At 42.3% G+C, this 14,458-nt stretch overlaps 1 protein-coding gene and 1 pseudogene across 2 annotated transcripts in view; both read left to right on the top strand.

The window, feature by feature from the left end:
- Positions 1 to 14,458, top strand: part of ZNF19 (zinc finger protein 19) — a 55,653-nt gene that overhangs the window by 26,672 nt on the left and 14,523 nt on the right. The window lies entirely within an intron of this gene.
- Positions 11,706 to 13,189, top strand: LOC102254462 (annotated as a pseudogene).

Below are 14,458 nucleotides of genomic sequence, written 5' to 3'. Positions count from 1 at the left end.
AATGACCCACCTTCCAAGGCAGGGTTGAGAAAGCCTTCACTCCCGGGGAGCCTTAGGAGGCTCGAGGGGTGGGGAGACTGAGGTGGGCTGGCAATGGTCCTGGAATGTTCACTCCTGTAAGCAGCTGAAAGGTTAACGCCCTTAGGGCAGAGTGAAAACCAGAGGGCGATCCTGGAAAACTGGGAGCTGAGGTTGATAAGCAAATCACCCGATAGTTACAACCAAAACGCCCCAGAATATGAAACCTGTCTTCTATCTTAACCTTATCTCTTGCAAAAACAAAGGGTGGGGGGTGATGAGAAAGCCATGTCTGGATTGCATCTGACTGCTCACTCCATGTTATTAAGGGGGTTAACTTTTTTTTTTTTACTTCTATATCATATTTAACATTTCTGTCCTTCTTGCAGGAGGTAATAACTAGGTGTGTTACCTAAATGTAAAAACTGCATGTATGGGAGGACATAGGAGCATTGGCATTTAGTCGGGGCATAGGAAAAAAAATTTTCCCCCAAGAAAAAAAGAAATGAATTAACATCAAAGAATATAGCTTCTCACTAGCTGCATGTCGTTGGGCAAATCACACAGCTACTCTGAACTATTTTACACAGATTGTTGGGAGTGTAAAACAATAGATGAGAAAACTTTACAACATATACACAAATACATGTAAATTGTGGTGGAGTGTATAAAAGTCACTGACTTTGGATTCAGACATCTGGGCAAGTCATTCCACCTCTTTCAAGCCCTGGAATATCAGTAAAATAAGGTGTAAAATATCAGTGTGAAATATATATTCACCTTACAGTTTTTTTGTGAACAATTATGATTGGATTAATGCATATAATGTCCCAATGTGATATTATGACAATAATGAGTTAAAAAGTGATAGTTATTATTGAATCAAATAATACTTCTTTCTTCTTACACAGCTGTTGGCTCATTGTCCAGGCCTTGAAAGAGAGGGCAGGCAGAGATATCTGAGTTCTGGGGTTATCTAGGAAGTATCTTTACTGGTTTCCATCAGCTGAGCCCCTGAAGGCTTTATCGCTGGCACAGATGACCAGCCCTGTGGCGGTTCCTTGTTTTGATTGCAATTGTGTGTCCCTTCCTCCCTCCCTATTTCTCTCTGGCGGGGAGGAGAGAAATGTCTCTTCCCTTGTACTCTGTGCAGAGATATAACTTGAAGAGCCAGAACTGGGCAGTTGGTGGTTTTGCTTGTATTCTTATTATCAGAGTAATACTTGCTAATTATTAAAAATTTTGAAAAATACAAAATGTATAAGGAAGACAATATAAATTCCTTTATATTTTGTTAACCAGAGAAAGTGATAGTTGATCCACCCTCCCACACACCCCCTCTCTCCCACTCCATGAACACAGAATCTGTATACTTGAGATCACACTGGAAAATATAGGCTTGTACTTGTTTTCCTTTGGTCTTTATTTTAAAACACTTACATTATGAAAGTAGGGAATAAAGGTACAATTTATTAATATAAAGGTACGACCACTTTTTAAAAAACTTTTTTTGTTTCTGTTAAAAATGAGAAAACTTTACAACATATACACAAATACATGTAAATTGTGGTGGAGTGTATAAAAGTCACTGACTTTGGATTCAGACATCTGGGCAAGTCATTCCACCTCTTTCAAGCCCTGGAATATCAGTAAAATAAGGTGTAAAATATCAGTGTGAAATATATATTCACCTTACAGTTTTTTTGTGAACAATTATGATTGGATTAATGCATATAATGTCCCAATGTGATATTATGACAATAATGAGTTAAAAAGTGATAGTTATTATTGAATCAAATAATACTTCTTTCTTCTTACACAGCTGTTGGCTCATTGTCCAGGCCTTGAAAGAGAGGGCAGGCAGAGATATCTGAGTTCTGGGGTTATCTAGGAAGTATCTTTACTGGTTTCCATCAGCTGAGCCCCTGAAGGCTTTATCGCTGGCACAGATGACCAGCCCTGTGGCGGTTCCTTGTTTTGATTGCAATTGTGTGTCCCTTCCTCCCTCCCTATTTCTCTCTGGCGGGGAGGAGAGAAATGTCTCTTCCCTTGTACTCTGTGCAGAGATATAACTTGAAGAGCCAGAACTGGGCAGTTGGTGGTTTTGCTTGTATTCTTATTATCAAAGTAATACTTGCTAATTATTAAAAATTTTGAAAAATACAAAATGTATAAGGAAGACAATATAAATTCCTTTATATTTTGTTAACCAGAGAAAGTGATAGTTGATCCACCCTCCCACACACCCCCTCTCTCCCACTCCATGAACACAGAATCTGTATACTTGAGATCACACTGGAAAATATAGGCTTGTACTTGTTTTCCTTTGGTCTTTATTTTAAAACACTTACATTATGAAAGTAGGGAATAAAGGTACAATTTATTAATATAAAGGTGCGACCACTTTTTAAAAAACTTGTTTTGTTTCTGTTAAAACTCACCCGAGGATATTTTTTCCATTGATTTTTAGAGAGAGTGGAAGGGAGGGAGAAAGAGAGAGAGACACTTGGACTGGTTGTCACAGGGGTTGGGGGGGCAGGGGATTCAAACTCCTGTCCAGGTATGTGTCCTTCACCAGGAATCTGCCCATGACTCTTCGATACGCAGGCTGACGCGCCAATCACTGAGAAACACCAGCCATGGCAATTCCTCGTTTTTCTTTATAGTTTATCACCTTAAGCAATACAATTAAAATTTCCCCAGTTTGACCTTTATTACATAGAATCATGCCCCATGTATTCTTTTGTGCTTTGCTTTTTAAAATTTCACATTATCCTTATAAGATTCATCATATTGTTATATATAGTTATAGCTTTTTTTTTGTTTTTATTACTGGACTAGAGGCCAGGGGCACAAAATTCATGCATGGGTAGGGTCCCTAGGCCTGGCTGGCGATCAGGGCTGATGGGGGCCTTCCGGCTGCCAGCCAGGGCCTCCTTTCCCCAGCTGCCAGCCACAGGCGGGGTCCTTCCTTCGTTCTGCACCACCCCCTGGTTGTCAGTGCATGTCATAGTGAGCAATAGACCTCCTGGTCTCCTGGTCAAACTCCTGTGGGGACACTTTGCATATTAGCCTTTTACATATATAGATAATATTCCCTGTGTGAATATACCACGATTTGTCCATGATGTTGTTAATGGACAGACATTTAAGTTGTTTATGGTTAAGAGCTATGACTACACATTCTAGACCCATCTCCTGACATGTTTCCATAGGGACATAGGGACATGGGAGAGGGTTGGCTTTGATTTTTTCAGTTCACACTGTATCAGAATCATGTACCCATGTCAACAAATATTTATGGAAAACATTACTTTGAGAGGATTTACCATATGCCAATATTCTAGTGCTCTATTGTTAGACATTTAGATTGTTTCCAATTTATCCCCTATCACATATAAGTCTGGGAGGAATACAGTGATCTCAATAATTTTCGAAGCAACTAGCACAATCCTCAGTACAAGTAACTGCCCCATCTCTTACCTTCCATGTAATACCACATATCTTAGCCCCTTTAGTCTGTGATTTATAAATCAGGAAGAACTATTGGAAACGTTGGGCTGGAAGCAGCCATTAGAAATAGGTGTTCATAGTAATTAAAAATCCAGGGTATCCAAAACAAAGGGTATTCCCAGTAAGTAAGATGGAGCATGAAGACCGTGAAAGAAGACAGTTACGGCTGCTGTTTGTTCAGAGCTTGCTATCAGTGAGGGACTGCACTTCACACGTAGGTGGATATCATATTCAGTCTTTCCCAGGACCTTATGGTGTATGATCCACATTTTCCAGATGATAGAATGGAGGCTTAGAGATGCTAAATCAGGGGTCCTCAAACTTTTTAAACAGGGGGCCAGTTCACTGTCCCTCAGACCGTTGGAGGGCCGGACTATAGTTTAAAAAAAAACTATGAACAAATTCCTATGCACACTGCACATATCTTATTTTGAAGTAAAAAAAACAAAACAGGAACAAATACAATATTTGTATTTGCATGTGGCCCACGGGCCGTAGTTTGAGGACCCCTGTGCTAAATAATATATCCAATTTTATGGCATACAGTGTAAAGTCTGGACTGAACCCCAGGTTTGGGATCAAAGTCCAGGCCTATTCATCAAGCAGTGCTATGTCCCTACATTATCATGGAGCAGGACTATTGAGTCTATTTCCTTTTATTGTGCTACTGAGAACTGTCAACATGCAGAGCAGAACTCTTTCTAATTATAGGAATAGAAATTTAACATTCATAAAGAGCAAAGAATTGCCAAAATTCCCTGTCCCACCATGTAATCCCAGCCCTTGCTGACCTCACAGGGGTGTCTACTAACCTCTGTAAAAGTAAAAGAGAGAAACAGCATCTTTGTAATTGCTGATGAATACTGATAGTTTTTTTCTTTTTCTAAATCTCACCTGAGGACATTTTTCCATTGATTTTTAGAGAGGGTGGAAGGGAGAGAGGAGGGGGGCGGGGGGAGAGAGAAACATTGATATAAGAGAAAATCATCAATTGGTTGCCTCCTGCACATGCCCTGACTGGGGTCAGGGATTGAACCTGCAACACAGATATGTGAACCTTTGGTGTGCGGGCCAACACTCTAACCACTGAGAAACACCAACCAGTGCTTTAGTGGTAGTTTTAATCCAGACCTTTCTAATGTTCTCTTCATGCTTTTTTGAAGCCTGCCCAAATCTGAGGTCACTCAAACACAGCATAATCCCTAAATAATTCATATCACCTAAGTAATTGATTCCATCTTTTCCTTGATAGGAATCCATGCTGATAGAATGCCAAGCAGCCAAAGAAAAGCATCTTCTGGTCACTACTAGGTGGTAGTCAGCAGGTTTAGATATTGGGCTCCCAAGGACCTACAGTATTCCACAGCACCAGGAAGAAATTTGAATGCCAGTGTCTGATATCCAAGCTTTCTCATGGAAATTTCACAGAGAAAACACCAATTCTCTAAGGCAGCACTGTCCAGTGGAACTTTCTGTGATGGGGAAATGTTATGTATTGTACTGTCTAATTCAGTAGCCACTGCCCCATGTGGTCATTGTACACTTGAAATGTGGCTAATGCCACCATATTGGAAAGTACAGTTAAGGTTGCACAGATCCAATCTCTTTATTTTTGAGTCTCAGAAAATCTGATGAAAGGTGAAGACCTTCTCTCCAGAAAAATGCATATTTGGTCATCATACAAACACAAAATCATGTCTAGTTTCAAGGGGTTCCAAGTTAAGAATGCCTACAAAAGGTGGCATGTATTTCATGTGCTGTTCAGCAGAGCTTTGTGCTCCCTCCTTTGTCCTTGGATCCTTACCATCTAAGTCTGGGTAAAGGGACCCTGGGTCAGCCACTGAGCCAGAGCCTGATTTTCTCAGGGGGCAAGGAGGATCTTCTGTGGGAGGGCATGTGCGGGAGACTACCTTTGCCCAGACCATAGCTCTTTGTGTACTAGGATCAGAGTTCCTTCATTGCTTTACTTGGCTACGTGTCTTTCCTGTCCCCTGTGACACTAAAAGAATAGTCGGCTTTCCTTGAGTCCTTTTCATGTGTCACTCTAGCCTTCCTCACTTAACTCAGTATGCATCGGCCTGCAATGTGGATGTCCAGGCTGAAACCTGAGTGGCATTACGCTCTCTACGTTGGTCACCAGCCCTGTGCTGCTTACCAGAGCCTGGTATCAGGCCTGACTAGGGTACTGGCTAAGTTGCTGGGTTTAGAGAATGGATTCTGGAGGACTGGGACTTTCTGCTTTGGCTAAGCATATGCAGGCTGTAGAGGTTGGACCCTCTGCATTCTAGGGAATTAGTATCTTCTGAAGAAATGTGTCAGGAAGGCAGTCTTGATTGCAATAAATCCTATTATCAAATGGACAATTGCCTTCAGTAGAACCTGCTTCCTTGAGTTGGGCCGTGGAGGTGGACACCTATAATGAGATCCCCTGGCAATAGGATGGATTGCTGTATCAGAAGTATTTGTTCCAACAGTGGGAGAGTAAGTTGGGTTAAGGTAGGTAAGGATTTGTGTCAACAGTGGGAGAGTAAGTTGGATTAAGGTAGGTCAGGATTAGGGAAAAGGTGAACACAGTTTTAAGTTTCTTGGTTCTTGCTTTCTTGAGGCCCCTTAACAGGGCAGAGAGGGTGAGAAAAAATGGGGAATAAAGACCCAGGAGTTCCTTATAAAGTCCAATCTTGTATGTCTTTGATGCTTCAGGAACTTGAACCATCATTTCCTTACCTGGAATAAGGCCAGGACGTGACCTGAGAATTCTACATCCAAGCTTTCAAAAACTTCCAAAGACTAGAGGTAATCTATGATGCAATTTGGGAAGGATAAAGGGTGTCTTTTGGTGGACTGTAAATCTGTGTGTCACATGATCCTCAAGGTCTGTCTACTCCTAAATGTCTAATTTGCTTCCCTTCTCTTTATAACCACAGCCATTGTCTTTGCTCAAGTTCTCAATTTTTTCTTGCTTGAGTTTCTGTCGACTCAACTATTCCCTCTAGCTCCAGTCCTGTCCCCTCCAGTCTCTGCTGCACCTGTAGCTAGAGTGATCTTTCATTGTGTGGATCTGATTCCTATTCCTTCTCTGATGAAAACTCTGCAATGGAGCTCATTCTAGACAAGCTCATCCTTGGCATGTCATTTAAGAGCTGGTGTCTCTCTACTCTCCATCATAATCTCCTTTGTGCAATAAATTCCAAAGATATTTTGGGGTACCTTTACATATCAGGGTCTGCTCTAGGCCCTGAAAATTACAGTGAACAAAAACAGAATTCTCTGCCTTCCTCTGGCTGGTATGGCTCAGTTAGTTGGAGCATTGTCCTTTATAATGAAAGGTCATTGGTTCGATTCCTGGTCAGGGCACATACCCAGGTTGTGGGTTCGATCCTCGGTCGGGGTGTGTACAGGAAGCAAATTATTGAGTTTCTCTCCCACGTTGATATTTCTCTCTCTTCCCTCTCTCTCTAAAATCAATGAAAACATACCCCAGGGTGAGGATTTTAAAAAAATTCTCTGCCTTTGTGGAACTTGCATTCTATTGGGTAGGGGACAAACACATCAATAAAATGTGTAGCATATCAGCTTGTGGTAAGTGCAATGAAGAAACATAAGGAAAGAAGAAAACAGAGATTGTGACTGGGGGGTGGGTTTTCCCCATTTTAAATAGAGGGGTCAGGGAAGGTAACATTTTTGGGAGGACTTGAAGGAAGTGAGAAGAACAAAAAAGAAAATATCTGAGGAAAGACCATTCCAGGCAAGGGAACAACAGGTGCAGAGGTGATAAGGCAGGCATCACAAGGAAAACAGTGAGCGTGACCGGTCAGAGTTAGGGGTGGGCGGGGATATTTAAAAAGGAAGTTGAGAGGTAATGATGGGCAGGGTGGGGCCAATTGTGTAGGAATGCAGTAGTCCTTATTAGTGGGAATTTGACTCTTATTTATAGTGAAATGAGAAGCTACTGGAAGGTATTTGTTTAGGAATGACTTGTGTCCTAAAGAAATCATTTTGGATATAGTGAGGACAATAAACCATAAGAGAGGGTCACAGACAGAAGCTGAAAGATTAGCTAGGACAGTGGTCGGCAAACTGCGGCCCCTTGAGTGTGGCTCTTCCACAAAATACCACGTGCGGGCACGCACGTACAGTACGATTGAAACTTCGTGGCCACACTCAAGGGGCCAAAGAGCCGCATGTGGCTCGCGAGCCGCGGTTTGCTGACCACGGAGCTAGGAGGCTAGGCAAGAGACCAGTGGCTTGGATTAGGGTAGTAGAAGTTTAGGTAGTGGATTCTGAAATATATTAAAACATTTTTTAAAAAAAGGTAGAGTCAAATAATTCACCAATGGATCAGCTGTAAGGAAGAGAGTAAGAGAAGAGTCAAGGCTGACTGAAGAATGTGGTTGCCATTTTCAAAAATGTGAAGAAATGGGTTTGGGGTTGAAAATTGGGAGTTTAATTTTGGATGTATTAAGTTCAAGATGGCTGTTGGATATTTAAATGGAATATTGAGGAGGCAGTTGGATATATAAGTCTAGAGTGCAGAGCAAAGGTCCAGGTTGGGGATATACATTTAAGAGTCATCAACCTAGAATGGTATGTAGAGCAATGAAGCTGGATGAGAACACTCGAGAAGAATGAGAAGATAGAGAAGGGGACAGGGAAAACCAAGAATGAGTCATCAGCAAGTTAAGAGGAAAATAGGTGAGTGTGGTGTTCTGGAAAGCAAGAAGATGTTTCGAGGAGAAAGAAATAATCAGTTGTGTTAAAAGCTTCTGAAAGATTAAGAAGGATAAAGACTGTATATTGACCATTGGTTAAAGCAACATGGATATCATTAATGACCTTGACAAGAGGATATTCTGTGGAGTCGTAGCATGAAAATATGATGAGAGGAAAGGAATTGTATATAGGGAAGATAGCCAACTCTCCAGGTTAAAGGGGCCCTTTGGGGTGAAATGCAAGAGATAAGGAACTGACCTAGGATCCTGGGCTACTTGTGTGACTCACATAAACCAGGATAAAGGGAATAATGATAATGATAATGGATAATGATGATTTCAAAGTAGATGTTGGTGGCTAAACTGTGAATACCTGGGGCTGTGAATTATTTGCCAGGAGAGTCTAAGGTGCCCCGTCTTTACTCATAGCAATGATGATGTGGAGGCCAGGGCAGGGGTGTTGCCTTATCCAGAGCACCTGAAATTCTAGACTTTAAGCCATCCTGGAGATAAATAGTATCACCACTTCTGCTAAGGATGTGAAGCCTTTGGAATCAGCTTGGCCAAAGAAACAGGAGTTTTGATTGAAGGAAGAAAGGAAGGTAGTGGTGGAGCCTGAAACACTGAAGGGCAGGGTGGTTCTGCAGAGGATTTTGCAGGGATTCTTGGATGCTGACCCAGATGACAAAAAGGCTACAGGTGCTCGGTTGGTGTTGTTGCTGTGACTCAAGGATGCTGTTAGATGCCATCTTTCTGTAGAACTTCAATCTGCTGTCTATTGCCTCATGGTCATAAGAAGGCTGCTGCATATCTAGGACTCACGCCCAAATTCCAGATAGGAAATGGGGGGAAAGTTTATAGGTGGAGGGTATATACATTGTATGAAGCAAAAATGCAGGAGTACTTACAATCTTCTAAATTATTAGGTCTGGTGGGTTGATCTGAGAAAAGCACCTCCCCTTCTTTATGATTTAGCTAACTACCATCTCTTTCAAGGTTCAGCTCAAGTCAGCATGAGTTAGGTGCCCCAGGTCTAACTATTTAGAGCCTGTGATAGATTGCAGTGACCTCCCCAATTCTCCTATTTTTGTATTCATGCCCTGTGCCATGAGTCTGATTCCGGTCTTAGCCATGAAACTTGCTTTGATCAATAGGACATTTTTAAGCAGAGGCATCAAAATCCCTTGTGCGGTTAGGCGTGCTCTTCCTCTTGTGTCTAAGCCACTGCCATGAGGGTGAGAGACACATAAAGCAGAGTTGAATTATCATTGAGGAGGCAGTTGGATATATAAGTCTAGAGTGCAGAGCAAAGGTCCAGGTTGGGGATATACATTTAAGAGTCATCAACCTAGAATGGTATGTAGAGCAATGAAGCTGGATGAGAACACTCGAGAAGATAGAGAAGGGGACAGGGAAAACCAAGAATGAGTCATCAGCAAGTTAAGAGGAAAATAGGTGAGTGTGGTGTTCTGGAAAGCAAGAAGATGTTTCGAGGAGAAAGAAATAATCAGTTGTGTTAAAAGCTTCTGAAAGATTAAGAAGGATAAAGACTGTATATTGACCATTGGTTAAAGCAACATGGATATCATTAATGACCTTGACAAGAGGATATTCTGTGGAGTCGTAGCATGAAAATATGATGAGAGGAAAGGAATTGTAGATAGGGAAGATAGCCAACTCTCCAGGTTAAAGGGGCCCTTTGGGGTGAAATGCAAGAGATAAGGAACTGACCTAGGATCCTGGGCTACTTGTGTGACTCACATAAACCAGGATAAAGGGAATAATGATAATGATAATGGATAATGATGATTTCAAAGTAGATGTTGGTGGCTAAACTGTGAATACCTGGGGCTGTGAATTATTTGCCAGGAGAGTCTAAGGTGCCCCGTCTTTACTCATAGCAATGATGATGTGGAGGCCAGGGCAGGGGTGTTGCCTTATCCAGAGCACCTGAAATTCTAGACTTTAAGCCATCCTGGAGATAAATAGTATCACCACTTCTGCTAAGGATGTGAAGCCTTTGGAATCAGCTTGGCCAAAGAAACAGGAGTTTTGATTGAAGGAAGAAAGGAAGGTAGTGGTGGAGCCTGAAACACTGAAGGGCAGGGTGGTTCTGCAGAGGATTTTGCAGGGATTCCTGGATGCTGACCCAGATGACAAAAAGGCTACAGGTGCTCGGTTGGAGTTGTTGCTGTGACTCAAGGATGCTGTTAGATGCCATCTTTCTGTAGAACTTCAATCTGCTGTCTATTGCCTCATGGTCATAAGAAGGCTGCTGCATATCTAGGACTCACGCCCAAATTCCAGATAGGAAATGGGGGGAAAGTTTATAGGTGGAGGGTATATACATTGTATGAAGCAAAAATGCAGGAGTACTTACAATCTTCTAAATTATTAGGTCTGGTGGGTTGATCTGAGAAAAGCACCTCCCCTTCTTTATGATTTAGCTAACTACCATCTCTTTCAAGGTTCAGCTCAAGTCAGCATGAGTTAGGTGCCCCAGGTCTAACTATTTAGAGCCTGTGATAGATTGCAGTGACCTCCCCAATTCTCCTGTTTTTGTATTCATGCCCTGTGCCATGAGTCTGATTCTGGTCTTAGCCATGAAACTCGCTTTGATCAATAGGACATTTTTAAGCAGAGGCATAAAAATCCCTTGTGCGGTTAGGCGTGCTCTTCCTCTTGTGTCTAAGCCACTGCCATGAGGGTGAGAGACACATAAAGCAGAGTTGAATTATCATAATGAGGCTATCCTAGATCAGCGCAGCCACCCCCCAAACCCAAGGCACCCAACCAAAATCAGCAGAACTGTCTAGGCAACCACCCCAGATACCTGAGAAATGAACAGTTATTGTATAACACTGAAGCTATGTGGTTGGTTGTTACTCACCAACTAATGGTGGGGAGTCCTTTTAGGAAGGGCCACCTTTTTTCACAGTGCCTGGCACATGGAAGATGCTAAGTGAAAGCTTGGGAAAGGAATGAATGAATGAACCTTTGTTCAGTCTTTAAGAAGGAACTTTGATGCTTTGCTCACAGCAGGTGCAAAATTCCTAACCACACAGTGTAATCAAATGAACCCACCCACAGAAAACCTGGTTCAACAAGATATGTGAAGCTACAGTATAAATAAATTCTCATCACCAATTAAGGTGCTTTTCTTCCTCAAGTACAATGGTCATTTCTTAAACATGGGGTACTCTATTTTATATTTTATTAATACTGCATAGATTAGTTCACAGGTAATCTAAATCCTATAAGTACACTTTAAAGGGTAGAATGTAAATAAGTGGATATGACTCAGTCTAGATAGCCTTACTATTATCTTCAGTACACAATACCAAATCATTATTACTGTTATTTCCTAATAAAGTCAAGAAACTTGAATTGCTTTTAAAAATGTTATTATTTATATTAACATAAAAAATAAAAAGAGAGGTCTGCAGAGGAAAATTTATCTCGTAGCCTAGCCATGTATGGGGTGAGATCGTGAGAACATCATCCTTATAAAAGGTCAGCAATCGGTTCTCTGCTCCTCCTGTTCGTCAGCCGCGTCTTCCTGTGCAGTGCCAGCTGCAACCCTCAGACATGATGGTGAAGATCAGAGTGAATGGATTTGGTCATATTGGGTGCCTGGTCACCAGGGCTGCTTTTAACTCTGACAAAGTGGATATTGTCACCATCAGTGACCCCTTCATTGACCTCAAACACATGGTGTACATGTTCCAGTATGACTCTACTCATGGCAAGTTCAAAGGCACAGTCAAGGCTGAGAACGGGAAGCTTGTCCTCAATGGAAAGTCCATTTCCATCTTCCAGGAGCGAGTCCTGCCAACATCAAATGGGGTAATGCTGGTGCTGAGTATGTTGTGGAGTCCACCGGTGTCTTCACTACCCCGGAGAAGGCTGGGGCTCACTTGAAGGGTGGAGCCAAGAGTGTCATCATCTCTGCCCCTTCTGCGGATGCCCCCATGTTTGTGATGGGTGTGAACAATGACAAGTATGACAACTCCCTCAAGATTGTCAGCACTGCCTCATGTACCACCAACTGCTTGGCCCCCCTGGCCAAGGTCATCCATGACAACTTTGGCATCATGGAGGGACTCAGGCCACAGTCCCTGCCGTCGCTGCCACCCAGAAGTTCGTGGATGGGCCATGTGGCGTGATGGCTGAAGGGCTGCCCAGAACATCATCCCTGCTTCTACTGGCGCTGCCAAGGCTGTGAGCAAGATTATCCCTGAGGTGAATGGGAAGCTCACTGGGATGGCCTTTGTTGTCCCCACCCCCACTGTGTCAGTGTGGATCTGATCTGCCACCGGGAGAAAGCTGCCAAATACGATGACATTAAGAAGGTAGTGAAGCAGGCGTCAGATGGTCCCCTTAAGGCAGTGGTTCTCAACCTTCTGGCCCTTTAAATACAGTTCCTCATATTGTGACCCAACCATAAAATTATTTTCGTTGCTACTTCATAACTGTAATGTTGCTACTGTTTTGAATCGTAATGTAAATATCTGATATGCAGGATGGTCTTAGGCAACCTCTGTGAAAGGGTCGTTCGACCGCCAAAGGGGTCTCGACCCACAGGTTGAGAACCGCTGCCTTAAGGGCATTCTGGGCTATACTGAGGACCAGGTTGTCTCTTGCGACTTTAACAAGGACACAGTGGATCCGCCTTCAATGCTGGAGCTGGTATTGCCCTCAAGGACCACTTGTCAAACTCATTTCCTGGTATGACAGTGAATTTGTCTACAGCAGCAGGGCGGTGGACCTTATGGTCCACATGGCCTCCAAGGAGTAAGAGCCCCCTGGACCACCAGACCCAGTGAGAGGAAGAGAGACCCTCAGCTGCTGGAGAGTCCATGCCTCAAATCGGTCCTTCAATACACCGAGAATCTCCTGACTTCCACAGTTTCCATCCCAGACCCCCTGAGGAGGGGAGGGGCTTGGGGAGCCCTACCTTGTCATGCACTATCAATAAAGTTCACTGTACCCCCTCCCCCAAAAAAGGTCACTGATCACATGGTATAGCATGTTTTGGGGATACTGAGCAATTTAATTTTGCTAAAGAAGAGGGTTTCTGCAGAGAAATAGTAAAAAAGGCTGGGAATAACTAATATGTTATGTGCCAATTACATCTAAATTTTTTTCAAAAGTCAAGGTATGGCAGGGTATTATGAAGCCAAATATATGGAAATCTGAATATAAGATCAGGGGCATTTTAAAATTATATTTTACTCAGTAGGAATGTTATAACTTTTGATGAAGGGAATGGCATAATTCTAGCAGTATGGTATGGGAAGGTTTTTGCAGAAACATGCTTAATAGTCATATTAAATAATTTAATACCAAAAACTATTATGCAGATACTATCCCCATTTATTTCTAAATCACATGTCTCATTAAAATCTAGATTTATGCTGGATGCAAATGACCAAGGAATTATTTTGAGATCATAGGTTTGCTCCTCTCTTCCTGACAGTCATTTAGCATATTGTCCATTGGGAGTCCATGAATTATTCCCCGCCCCCTCCACATCCTGCTGGTCCAGTTCTGTGAAAAACTAATTATAGCTATGGGTCAAGGTCAGGAGTAAGAATGAATGAGACTCCATGTAGCCAAAACCAGAATCAACATTGGGATAAACTGTTCCAAGTGCCTTTTCTAAGAGCACATCTCACCTGAGTTGTGGTAGCATTTACCTTCTGGGTGTGAAGGTGTCATTTTTTCCTTGAAAGGTGTTTCATAACCCATTAATTTTATTTGCCACATGGGTGTCACTATTTGTTCTTATTTGAGTTGAACTTAGAGTCAGGAAGTATAAATATCTTACCAAAATTTTACGTCCTGTTAGTGATAGAAGAATGTCTTTTCACACTCCATTCCTCTATACCTGTTTTCTCTAGATGTTCTCCTCTCCACCTTACCCCCATTCCATCTTAAAAACTTCTATTCAGCCTTCTAAACCCTATTCAAACATGCCCACATAAACAAAAACTCTTTGAGACCAAATAGCTTGAGAATAAATGTACTGATAATATTTAAGTTTCTTCCCAGTTCTAAAATGTAAGGGTTCTCTGCTTGAAAAGTAGTTTAGATCATATATAACTTTTGGAGGTCAGAGGCTCAGCAGTGAGCATTGACCCATGAACCAGGAGGTCACAGTTCGATTCCCAGTCAGGGCACATGCCTGGGTTGTGGGCTCAATCCCCAGTAGGGAG

This window comes from Myotis brandtii, unplaced genomic scaffold (assembly GCF_000412655.1).
Source record: "Myotis brandtii unplaced genomic scaffold, ASM41265v1 scaffold670, whole genome shotgun sequence".
NCBI lineage: Eukaryota > Metazoa > Chordata > Mammalia > Chiroptera > Vespertilionidae > Myotis > Myotis brandtii.
The sequence above is the reverse complement of the archived record's forward strand: the minus strand, read 5'-3'. Positions and strand labels throughout refer to the sequence as shown.